This window comes from Rattus norvegicus, chromosome 2, assembly GCF_021556685.1.
Source record: "Rattus norvegicus strain SHRSP/BbbUtx chromosome 2, alternate assembly SHRSP_T2T, whole genome shotgun sequence".
NCBI lineage: Eukaryota > Metazoa > Chordata > Mammalia > Rodentia > Muridae > Rattus > Rattus norvegicus.
Genome location: NC_141535.1, coordinates 83,894,264 through 83,905,669, shown reverse-complemented (window position 1 = coordinate 83,905,669; position 11,406 = coordinate 83,894,264). Strand labels below are relative to the sequence as shown.

Here is an 11,406-nt window from a genome sequence, read left to right as displayed (position 1 = left end):
ATTTTGTACAATGTGCTTTGATCATATACACTCTCCCCTATATCCTCCCAGTTCTTACCCACCCGACTGTGTAGCTTTGTCTTTTCACCTAGAAAGTCCAATTTGTGCTGCGCGTGTACTCTTGGGGGTGTGGCCTTCACTGGAGCGAGCCGGGCATATCAATCAATACTCCGATTCTCAAGAGAAAGCGGGGTCTTCCTCCCCCTGCAGACATGTCCTGTATCTCGTCTAGATCTCAGATCCTAATCAAGGAAATAGACTTTATCCCCAAGTTAAAGAGAAATCTATCCACATTTTCTTTTACGATATATTCTTGCTTACATTTAAATATCTACGGTTGGACATTTGTCCTGATGCACAACGTGAGTAAAGATTCAGCCTTCCGCCCCAGTGTGGTCTGTGAGAAAGATAGTGTCTGCTGGCTCAGTGAGGTGTCATCGTTTTTATTGTGCGCTCAGTTTTCAGTCATGTGAGTCTGTCTCCGGATTGTCTCTTCTATGCTGAGTCAGTCAGTCAGTCTGTCTGTCTGTGTGCCCTCAGCTCTTCCCACTGCTACTCTTCCTCGATGCTAGGCTTGCTTGTTATTTAGATGAACTGTATAATCAGACTCTCTGGCCAGTGGCAGCACATTTTTTCAAAAACAACATCTACATTCTGAGACTGGAACTTTTGCTGGACCTCACAGCCAGAGTTAACAACTCACTCTGAGGTCACTAAAGACTTAAGACTGCTATCCTACTGTGCGCGCAGCCTGTTTGTTTAACCCGCCTTTAAGGGAGCAGTGATACAATCAGCCTTACTTGCCTTGGATTTCACATATAACCAACTTTCACAACTTAAGCCACCGCACAGTTGTAATCTTAAGTTATGTGCTTTTCCATGCCCTGAATCCAAGAGCATGTGTGCATGTATGTGTATATGTATATGTATGTATGTGTGTGTACGTATATGTATGTATGTATGTGTATGTATGTGTGTGTGTATGTATGTATGTATGCGTGTATGTGTGTATGTATGTATGTAATGATAATCATTTGGTGGCCTTATAAAATGAATATCCATCATAAGTACTGAAAGCAGCACTCATATTGCTTGATAGAAAAGAATGTGCACACATGCGTTTGTGTGTGTGTGTGTGTGTGTGTGTGTGTGTTTGTGCACGCGCGCGCATGTGAGAGAGGGGGGAGGGGTAGGGTGGGATGGAGGTAGGTATCTGGGTCATCATGGGGTCAGAGACTTCATTTCTTGTAAAACTCTGTTAAGATTTTTCTAAAATATCCACCCTCCCTTCCCCATGTGATGCTTTCCATGCTGCTCAACAAATGAGAGAGGAAAACCCCTTTGTAACGGACACCCAGAGACAGATATAGACACAGAGACAAGGACGGACAGACTCGCAGGACAATATTCAAGCAGGCAGAGATTGAGATTCGTGCAGCGGACAGGCAGGGTGATGGAGACATGGAAGAGGGAAGTAGAAGACTCGAAGCTGGGGCTCTTCTTCCACACGTTACTGGGACTCGAGTTTATTGTCGATGAGCACAAACCGACTGCACCGGTGGACATAAGATCCCTACTAACTTAAGGTGCGACTCACATCAGACTTGCGCATTGACTGAGAATGATTTTGTTATTTATGCAGTGTTCCTACAGAAGATTCCTGGGCATCGTTGCATTTGCTCGAGTGTACGTTTGTGCTCTTTAGGATGTTACTGGTTGCCTCACACAGGCTCCTCCTCCTTCGTGCAAGTCAGACACGTATTTGCTTTTTTCTTGACCTTAAGTGTGGTCTTCAAAGCCAGCAGTGTGGGCACGTATCTGCAGTTCCAGCACAAGGGAGACTGAGGCAGGAGGATCAAGAAGTTGAGGGCCTGGGTTATACAGTAAGATTTTGTTTAAAGAACAAAAAACAAAAAAATATAAACAAAAATTAACAAAAAAAACCACAGATATGGTCTTCTGTTACATATTTTCATTATTTCTCAGTTTTAGTATACAATGACTATTTTTTTTTGTTAATTTTAAGTATTTCAGTCTCACTAAATTCTTTTGGTGAATCTTTTCTCTGATGTATTTGAATTTTCTTCATATGTAACCATAAAGGAAAACCTTATTTCTATTAAGAACTTTTTATTAGCAAATAATAAATAAATTAATGAATATATTATATGTTATCATTGTTTACTTGTTATATATTTTGAACTTATTTATAGCACTAACTCAGTGTTTGGAATCTGAGTCTCTGAGAAAGTGTGCCTCTTAGAGGAGCCAGTTCAATTACCGAATTCTTCAGGAAATGTATGGGGAAAAAATAACTCTTAAGAAGAAAAGCAAAGTGAATTTCAAGAGCATAAATCATAATATTAAGTTTGTGGAGTTGAAATAGCATTGTCTAAATCTCTCTGTCTCTCTCCCACCCTCCTATCTCTATTTTTGTGTCTGTCTGTCTGTCTGTCTGTCTGTCTCTCATTTCCTTCCTTCTCTCTTTCCTTATGTAGATTGTCATGCAGTTCTTTTTTCTCATGGATCCTACCAACTCTACCCCATACAGCTTCCTGAAGTTCATCTCTATTCCTTGGTTTTGTCTTCTATTCTCTTTTCTCTCCACAGTGCCTCTCTGTGTCACCAGGGATTTCATATTCTCCATCTGTCCTGCTGTCTCTAAGCTTCCTAAGTGCTGGGACTGTAGGATCATGGCTGGTCTACACTCCTGTTTTTGATCATGTTTGTATTTTACATGGGTAAGAATGCTGGGGATAATATGCAATTAAGAATAGGGCAAAATGATTTGATTGAAGGGATATCTTAAATGTACATAAACATATTTCTTAATATACATTATTTTACTCCTAGAGAAGATATTCGTGTGTGTGTGTGTGTGTGTGTGTGTGTGTGTGTGTAGGATGTAAAACATGCTACAGCTTACCCTGAGTCTCACAGAAATTGGAGAAATGTTAACAGTCTTGGTTTGGGGAACAGATCTTTAGTGTAACATACAACGCCAGGAACTCATCCGTTCATGGGACAAGTACTGAATACCCAGGGCTATTTGACCTGCTGTGGGAAAGGATGCTTCTGTCCTTTTGTCTTCTAGAAGGAAGAGAGAGGACAACAGCAGATCAGCAGAATATAGAGCATCAAATAGACACTGAAGATGGCTGCAGTAAGACTTACGTAGGCACAAGGTCAGAGCTGGGAGAACATGGAAGGAGAGGGAGTGGGAGAGGGTAGGGATAGGGAGAAGGGAAGGGGGAGGGAGAGGGAGAAGAGGAAGGGTAGGGAGAGGGAGAGGGAGAAGAGGAAGGGGAGGGAGAGGGGAGATGAGTTGGAGGGGGAGGGGAGAGAGGGATCGTGCTCCAGGATCACAAGTCGCCAGTAGTGTAGCAGATTGCTTTCTCACTGTTATGTCAGGGCCCTACGGACTTGCTCAGGAGAGCAGTGTCTTGGTGTGTTCATGGAAGAGCAGAATCTATCAGCTTGGCTTCTCTTTCTATTGATCAAGGTCACCTCATGGGATGTTTACTCCCTTTCACATCTGCATTACGCTTCCCAGCTTCTCAGTCTGCTGAAAGGTGATGAGGCAAGTGGAGAGTGGAGACTAAGAAACAGAAAACAGGCAATCAGTGACTGTCCCGCGCTATCGTCTTGCCAGCAAGAACGCATGCGGACACCAGGATCCTTCTGCAGCAAAGCGTTTATTGCATCTTGAAGAGGAGAGACGCCTCGGCCCCAGAGAGTATTAGCTTTATATCACCTAAAGCAACGTGTTCCTTCCTGATTGGCCACATAGCCGTGATCTCATTGGCACGCCCCGGGGGGGGGGGGGGGGGGGGGCAAAGACTTGGCGCGAACACAAACTTGCGCATGCGCACTGCGTCCTTCGGGGGTGGACAACAGCTGTGCCCTGTACTAACAGACAACAGCTGGTACGGGTGGCTACCAACAAGTGACCCAAAGAGATGTGACAGGCATGGGGACGAGACACATCAGACTCTGGGAGGTAAGCAGTGCATCATGGGAAAAATTTTAAGTTCTTGTTTCATTCTGTTGGCGAAGAGCTTGCTCATTTTTTAATCCAGGCAGGCCTTGAACTCACATGCTCAGTTTCCCAAGTTCTGAGATTACAGACCTGAGCCACTGTGGGCGACTTTTGAGTTCCTGATATAGCATTGGCTTTTACTTGCCATGAGATATGAAGCCACCGGAGGAGGTCTTAGCGCAGGGGCATGAGAGTTCCCAGAGTCATTAGCCTGAGTTCATAGAAATGGAGTAACTTTCTGAAGGTGATTGAGCCGGGACTCAAACCAGTCCTTATCTGATGTCTGTGTCCTGTTTGCTGCAAGCATTTCTTTCCTAATGTATTAGGTACAAACTCTTACTTCTGTATACTACTTAAGTCTCTGTTTTAGGTCCGCCCTCCTTTTTATGGAGAGAGAGGTTGTGTCAGATCTGTGTTGTTTTTTTCCCCCACTCATTCCAAAAATAAATACTCATCCCTGCTGGGTGTGTGTGTGTGTGTGTGTGTGTGTGTGCGCGCGCGCCCATATATTGTACCATGGACAATAAAGGAAGCGGACAAACATCCCCCCAGTCTCAGGAAATTTATAGTCTGCCTGTAGAGAGAAGACAGGAGTTGTATTGAAATTATTTATATTCAACGATTTTCACTTTGGGGGGATTCTTACTTGTCTCATTTAATTACCTCAAACAAAATTGCCACTTCTCTTTTTCAAGAATCTTCCCAACCGAGAAGTGGAAGCAGGTACAAACAAAAAACGAAAAACATGGGATTTCCTTTTTGATTTTATGGATTTTGACTCCCAGCCTGACTGTTCAGTTAGCACAGCAAAAGACAACTCCCGCACGCCCCTAAGCCTTGCAAACCCCACCTGTGATCAGAAAATCCAGCTGTGCCCTTTCTATTTCTCGCCTCATTGACAGGAATAAGGATTCGGCAATCCCGGGTTTAGGGACAGAGCTGCCTGCAACACCTGCAGCAACTCACGGACCAGCTCAGCAGGTCTGGCAAGCGAGGTGTTAGGAAAAGGAGATACCATGCGCTGGGCACCTTCCCCCCCTCACTTGGAGCTTCAGGTGCCCCAGCTCCCCTCCTTAAGGTCATAATCTACATCCCACATCTTGATGTGGAGATGTGGTGTGATCAATGGTGAACACAGAGTCTAAAGGCTCGGCTGTTTCCCCACGGCCACTGCTTGAGTTATTCTCAGGACTCAGACGTGACAGTGAGGCCCCTGGCCTTTCTGCAGGTGTCCTGGAAAGTACCTCAAACAGGAGAACAGATTCTGGGCACTGATTCGGGACTCATGGGCTTGACGTTGACCTTGGCCATCATCTTCCCACTGGCTGTGTACTCTCCAAGATTGAATGGTGAAACGACTTGGCTTTGTAAGGCACTGCGGGCTTCTTTTGGATCTTGCCAATCTGTAACAGAAGACCATATATAGATTTAACTTCTGTAATTTCTAAAATCCTTGTTGGGAAGTTCATTCCAATTCTGCTTGGTTTGCCTCCGTGGTCTATGTGAACACTCAGGGTTTCTCAAGCCACAGTTCACAGTATCCCACCTGTGACCCTCCCAGAAATAGATGAGTTTTGTTTTAGCCAGTTTGTTCCCAAGTTCAGTCTTCCCCCTACACCCTTTCATCTTTCTTTCTTTCCTCCTACTCCTCCTTTTCTGATAGTTTCTTTCTATGTAGACCAGACTGGCTTTGAACTCATGATCCTCCTGCCTCTCTCTGCCTCTGTGTGCTGGGGTTAAAGGTGTTTGCTACTATTCTGGCTCACATAAACATTTTCAAACAGCCGCCATTAATACTCTATGGTTTAGGAATGTTATCCCTTGCTTAACAAAGTAGGTTAGATTCTCACTCTATGGTATGAGTAAATGTTCCAGTCCTTCACTGATTCATTCATTCATTCATTCATTCATTCATTCATTCATTCATCATTCATCTGTCCAGCCACCAACCCCTTTCATTCATTACATAGATATTAAGAGCTTATACAGGGCACCCTGAGACCCAGCATGCTTACTGCTATTGTAGGAGGCTGGTGGTTCAGGGAGTGCTATCTTTTTGCCTATTGCTTCCCTGTCCCAGCATCTCTGCTGTGATACTCCTACAAAAGCCTTTCAAGAACTATGGCTTACTTTTCTGATCAAGTTTTTAATACATTAAGAATCAATACGATTCAGCATTAGCTGCTGTGGTAATTAGGAAATCTTTGGCATCTGTATGCAAAATCCTTTCTAAGAGAGGTCAACTTCCTGTCTAAGGTTCAAAGAAGATAGAAATGAAATTATTTTAAATTTCCTCCTTCCTTTTTCCTTCTCTTCTTTTCTTTCTTCATTTCCCCTTTATTCTAGATTTTTTTCACTTATCTTGATAATTTCTAGTTCTGCTGATGTTTCTTTTTTTAATGTTTTAAATTTGTCTTTAATATTTTGTTTGTAAGCTTCACATAATAAGGAAAATATTTGTAATAAATATTAAAAGTTAGATTCTCAGTGTGCACAACAGCCTTAGTAAAAGCATAAAGGCATTGGCTTAATATAAGATCACTTTAGAGATTACTTCCATTAAGCTACTTCAAATGAATTAAACATATAGTAACAGTTCTTAGTTTTGATATAGATACATAATAATTTAAATATACTCTTTTCAAGTAGTTCATACATTTGTAGAATTCAACAAGTTCTTTTAAAATAAGTCAATAGTATATTTAATTGATGCTCTCTATGCAAACATATAATGAATACAATTACTACTAATAATTACTACTTATAAACTAAAAATATTTTAATAAATATACTAGAAAGAGATTTGTACTCATACAAATTTATTACCTTAATATTATAAAGTTGTCATTTTGTAAACATCCAGATTTTTTTTATATTTCTCAATTCTATAAAACTTTTATCTCTGGAATAATTTGGGTTTGTCTAAATTTATTACTATTATTATTATTGTTATTATTATTATATCTTTTTTTACAGTCCAGTCATTATCCACCTCCTGCTCTGCCCTTCATCCCAGACATTATACCCCTCCTTGTCCGCCTTTCATCCTCTGACTATTCCTCATTCCATTCATTGTCCTACCCTTTTTCCGAGAGGATATCCCCACCTGGCCCCCACCTCATCGCACCTCCCCACTCCCTAGGATCTCAAGTCTCTGGAGGCTTAGGTGCATCTTCTCTCCCAGAGGCAGACTAGGCAGTCCCCTGCTGTATATGTTTCAGGGTCCTCCTATCAGCTGGTGTATGCTGCCTGGTTGGTTGCTCAGAGTCAGAGAAAACTCAGGGTTGCAGGTTAGTTGAGACCGCTGGTCTTCCTATGGAGTTGCCATCCTCTTCTGCTTCTTCCAGCATTTCCCTAATTCAATCACAGGGGTCCTTGACTTCTGTCCATTGGTTGGGTTTACGTGTCTGCATTTGACTCTCAGCTGTGTGTTGGGCCTCTAGGAAGCCAGCCATGCTAGGCTGTTGTCTGCGAGCATACTATAGCATCAGTAATAGTGTCAGGCCTTGGAGCATCCCTTCGAGCTGGATCACAATTTGTGCCTGTCACTGGACCTCCCTTCATTCAGTCTCTTGTCCATTTTTGTTCTTGTAGTTCTTTTAGACAGGAACAATTCTGGATCAGAATTTTTGACTGTGAGATGGCAAACCCATTCCTCTACTTGATGCCCTGTCTTTCTACTGGAGGTGGACCCCACCCATTCCCTACCCCACTGTTGGGCATTTCATCTAATGTCCTTCCCTTTGAATCCTGAGAGTCTCACACCTTCTAGATCTTGGTACTTTCTAGAGGGTGGCCCCACCACCTCCTATCCCCCCTGAGGTTGCATATTTCCATTCATTCTACTAGCCCTCAGGGCTTCTCTCCTGTCCCCTCCTTATACTAAATCATGTTCCTCTTTCTCTTCTCCCTCCCAACACCCACTCAGGTCCCTCCCTCCCTCCCTCTGCTTCCTGTGATTGTTTTCTTCTTCCTCCCAAGTGGGATTGAAGCATCCTTATTTGGACACTTCTGCTCCTTAAGCTTCTAGAGTTCTATGGATTGAATTGCAGGTATTCTGTACTATTTTGACTAATATTCACTTATTAATGAGTACTAAAGACTCAGAGACACTGTTCACATTAACAAAATCATAAATGAAAAGGGAGATAGCAGAAACTGAGGAAATTAAAAAAATCAGATGCTACTACAAAAGCCTATACTCAACAAAAGTGGAAAATCTATATGATTTTCTAGCCAGATTCCATGTACCAAAGTTAGATGAAGAGCAATTAAACTATCTAAACAGTTTTGTATCCCCTATGAAAATAGAAGAAGACATTAAAAACCTCCCAACTATCCCCCCCAAAGCCAAATGGCTTTAGTGCAGAATTCAAAGAAGAGCTAATACCAACACTCCTCAAACTGTTCCATGAAATCGAAGGAACACTATCTAATTCATTCTATGAATCCACAATTACTTTGATACCTAAACCACACAAGGATCCAACAAAAAAGAGTACTTCAGACCAATTTTGCTTATGAATATTGATGCAAAAGCACTCAATAAAATTCTAGCAAGCTGAATCCAAGTACACATCAAAACAGTCATTTGCCACTATCAAATAGGCTTCATCCAAGGGATGAAAGGTTGGTTCAATATATGAAAATTCATGAACATAATCCACTATATAAACAAACTCAAAGAAAAAAAATCTCATGATCATCTCATTAGATTGTGAAAAAGCATTTGACAAAATACAACGTCCCTTCCTTTTAAAAGTTTTTGAGTGATCATGAATTCAAGGCCCATACCTATACATAAAGCAATATACAGGAAACCAGCTGCCAAGATTAAATTAGATGGAGAGACACTTGAAGCAATACCACTAAAATCAGGGACAAGACAAAGATGCCCATTCTCCCCATTATCTATTCACTACAGTACTCAAGGTTGTAGCTAGAGCAGTAAGACAAAAAACAAAAGATGATGGGGATACAAATTAGCAAAGAAGAAGTCAAGGTATCAGTATTCACAGATGATATGATAGTATACATAAGAAACCCCCAAAGTTCTGCCACAGAACTTTTATAGCTGGTAAACAACTTCAGCAAAGTTGCTGGATATAAAACTAACTCAAATAAATCAGTTGCCTTCTTTTATACAAATGTTAAACTGGCTGAGAAAGAATTTGGGAAGATAGCACACTTCACAATAGTCAAAAATAGTATAAAATAACTTGGGGTTAACTCTAACTAAACAAGTGAAAGTTCTGTATGACAAGAACTTCAAGTCTCTTAAGAAAGAAATCAAAGCCTTCAAAAAATGGAAAGATCTCCCATGCTTATGGATTGGTAGAGGCAACATAGTAAAAATGGCCATTCTACCAAAAGCAATCTACAGATTCAATGCAATCCCTCTCAAAATCCCAAGACAATTCTTGAAAGACATGGAAAGAGCAATTCTCAAATTCATCTGGAAAAACAAACAAACAAAGAAACAAAAACTTAGGAGTGAAAACAATTCTTAAGAATAAAAGAGCTTCCTGGGGAATCACCATCCCTGACCTCAAACTATACTACAAAGCAATAATGATAAAATCTGCATGGTATTGGTACAGAGACAGACAGGTTCATCAATAGAATAGAATTGAAGTCTCAGAAATTAAACCACACATTGATAGATACTTGATCTTTCATAAAGAAGCTAAAATATACAATGGAAAAAAGAAAACATCTATAATAAATGGTGCTGCTCTACCTGGCAGTTGATATGTAGAAAAATAAAAATAGGTCCATTTTTGTCACCTTGCAAGTATCAAGTCCAGGTGGATCAAGGATGCCAACATAAAACCTGATACACTTAATATAATAGAAGAGAAAGTAGGAAAGAGCCTTGGACTTGTGTCTAAATTTTTCATAGTAATATAATACTTAAGTTTATCATAAATGCTTTTTATTTCAATACTGTGATTTAAATGCATCTACATATTATTATTTATAAAAATAATAGGAATGCTGTTTATGGAATCAGTTCATAAATAATATGTTTGATATTCTTATTTTATAATGAATTTTTGTTTTTATCATTACATCTTAAATTAAAAGTACATTAACTATGGCATCCTTGTTAATCCTGTGTTCAGAAACATGCCACATAAACAGCATGGGTCATGAAAAGAAGCACTGTGATCTAGGCAAGGTGTCAGAGGAAAGTCATGGTACTTTCCAACAACTTGTTATTTGTATCAGTAAAATAGCAGCATATGGCTCAGCCTGGATTTCACAGTCTGTTGTATAAAACCACAATCAATAGTCAGGATCAGGGAAATAGTACAGAGTGATTCATTTTTAAGAGCCACTAGCCACTGATTTTTCTTACATTTTATACTAATTTTTCTGCATAAACCAGAGGACTAATGACTATATTTTTTTTATTTTTTTATTTTTTTTCTTCTTTTATTATTATTATTTTTTTTTATTAACTTGAGTATTTCTTATATACATTTCGAGTGTTATTCCCTTTCCCGGTTTCCGGGCAAACATCCCCCTCCCCCCTCCCCTTCCTTATGGGTGGCCCCCTCCCAACCCTCCCCCCATTGCTGCCCTCCCCCCATAGTCTAGTTCACTGGGGGTTCAGTCTTAGCAGGACCCAGGGCTTCCCCTTCCACTGGTGCTCTTACTAGGATATTCATTGCTACCTATGGGGTCAGAGTCCAGGGTCAGTCCATGTATAGTATTTAGGTAGTGGCTTAGTCCCTGGAAGCTCTGGTTGCTTGACATTGTTGTACTTTTGGGGTCTCGAGCCCCTTCAAGCTCTTTCAGTTCTTTCTCTGATTCCTTCAACGGGGGACCTATTCTCAGTTCAGTGGTTTGCTGCTGGCATTCGCCTCTGTATTTGCTGTATTCTGGCTGTGTCTCTCAGGAGCGATCTACATCCGGCTCCTGTCGGTCTGCACTTCTTTGCTTCATCCATCTTGTCCAATTGGGTGGCTGTATATGTATGGGCCACCTGTTGGGCAGGCTCTGAATGGGTGTTCCTTCAGTCTCTGTTTTAATCTATGCCTCTTCCTTCCCAGCCAAGGGTATTCTTTTTCCTCATTTAAAGAAGGAGTGAAGCATTCACATTTTGATCATCCGTCTTGAGTTTCGTTTGTTCTAGGGATCTAGGGTAATTCAAGCATTTGGGCTAATAGCCACTTATCAATGAGTGCATACCATGTATGTCTTTCTGTGATTGGGTTAGCTCACTCAGGATGATATTTTCCAGTTCCAACCATTTGCCTACGAATTTCATAAACTCGTTGTTTTTGATAGCTGAGTAATATTCCATTGTGTAGATGTACCACATTTTCTGTATCCATTCCTCTGTTGAAGGGCATCTGGGT

At 41.0% G+C, this 11,406-nt stretch overlaps 1 long non-coding RNA gene across 2 annotated transcripts; it reads left to right on the top strand.

Annotated features, from left to right (window-relative positions):
• Positions 1-1,000: 1,000 nt before the first annotated feature.
• Positions 1,001-6,831, top strand: LOC102553574 (uncharacterized). 2 transcript variants are annotated; one of them, XR_015674257.1, is made up of 3 exons: positions 1,001-1,586; positions 3,095-3,185; positions 3,503-6,831. It is a non-coding gene; the product is annotated as an uncharacterized LOC102553574 (long non-coding RNA). The 2 variants fall into 2 exon arrangements; XR_015674264.1 differs by lacking the exon at positions 1,001-1,586 and adding an exon at positions 2,611-2,741 and having other exon boundaries at positions 3,503-4,584.
• Positions 6,832-11,406: the final 4,575 nt, after the last annotated feature.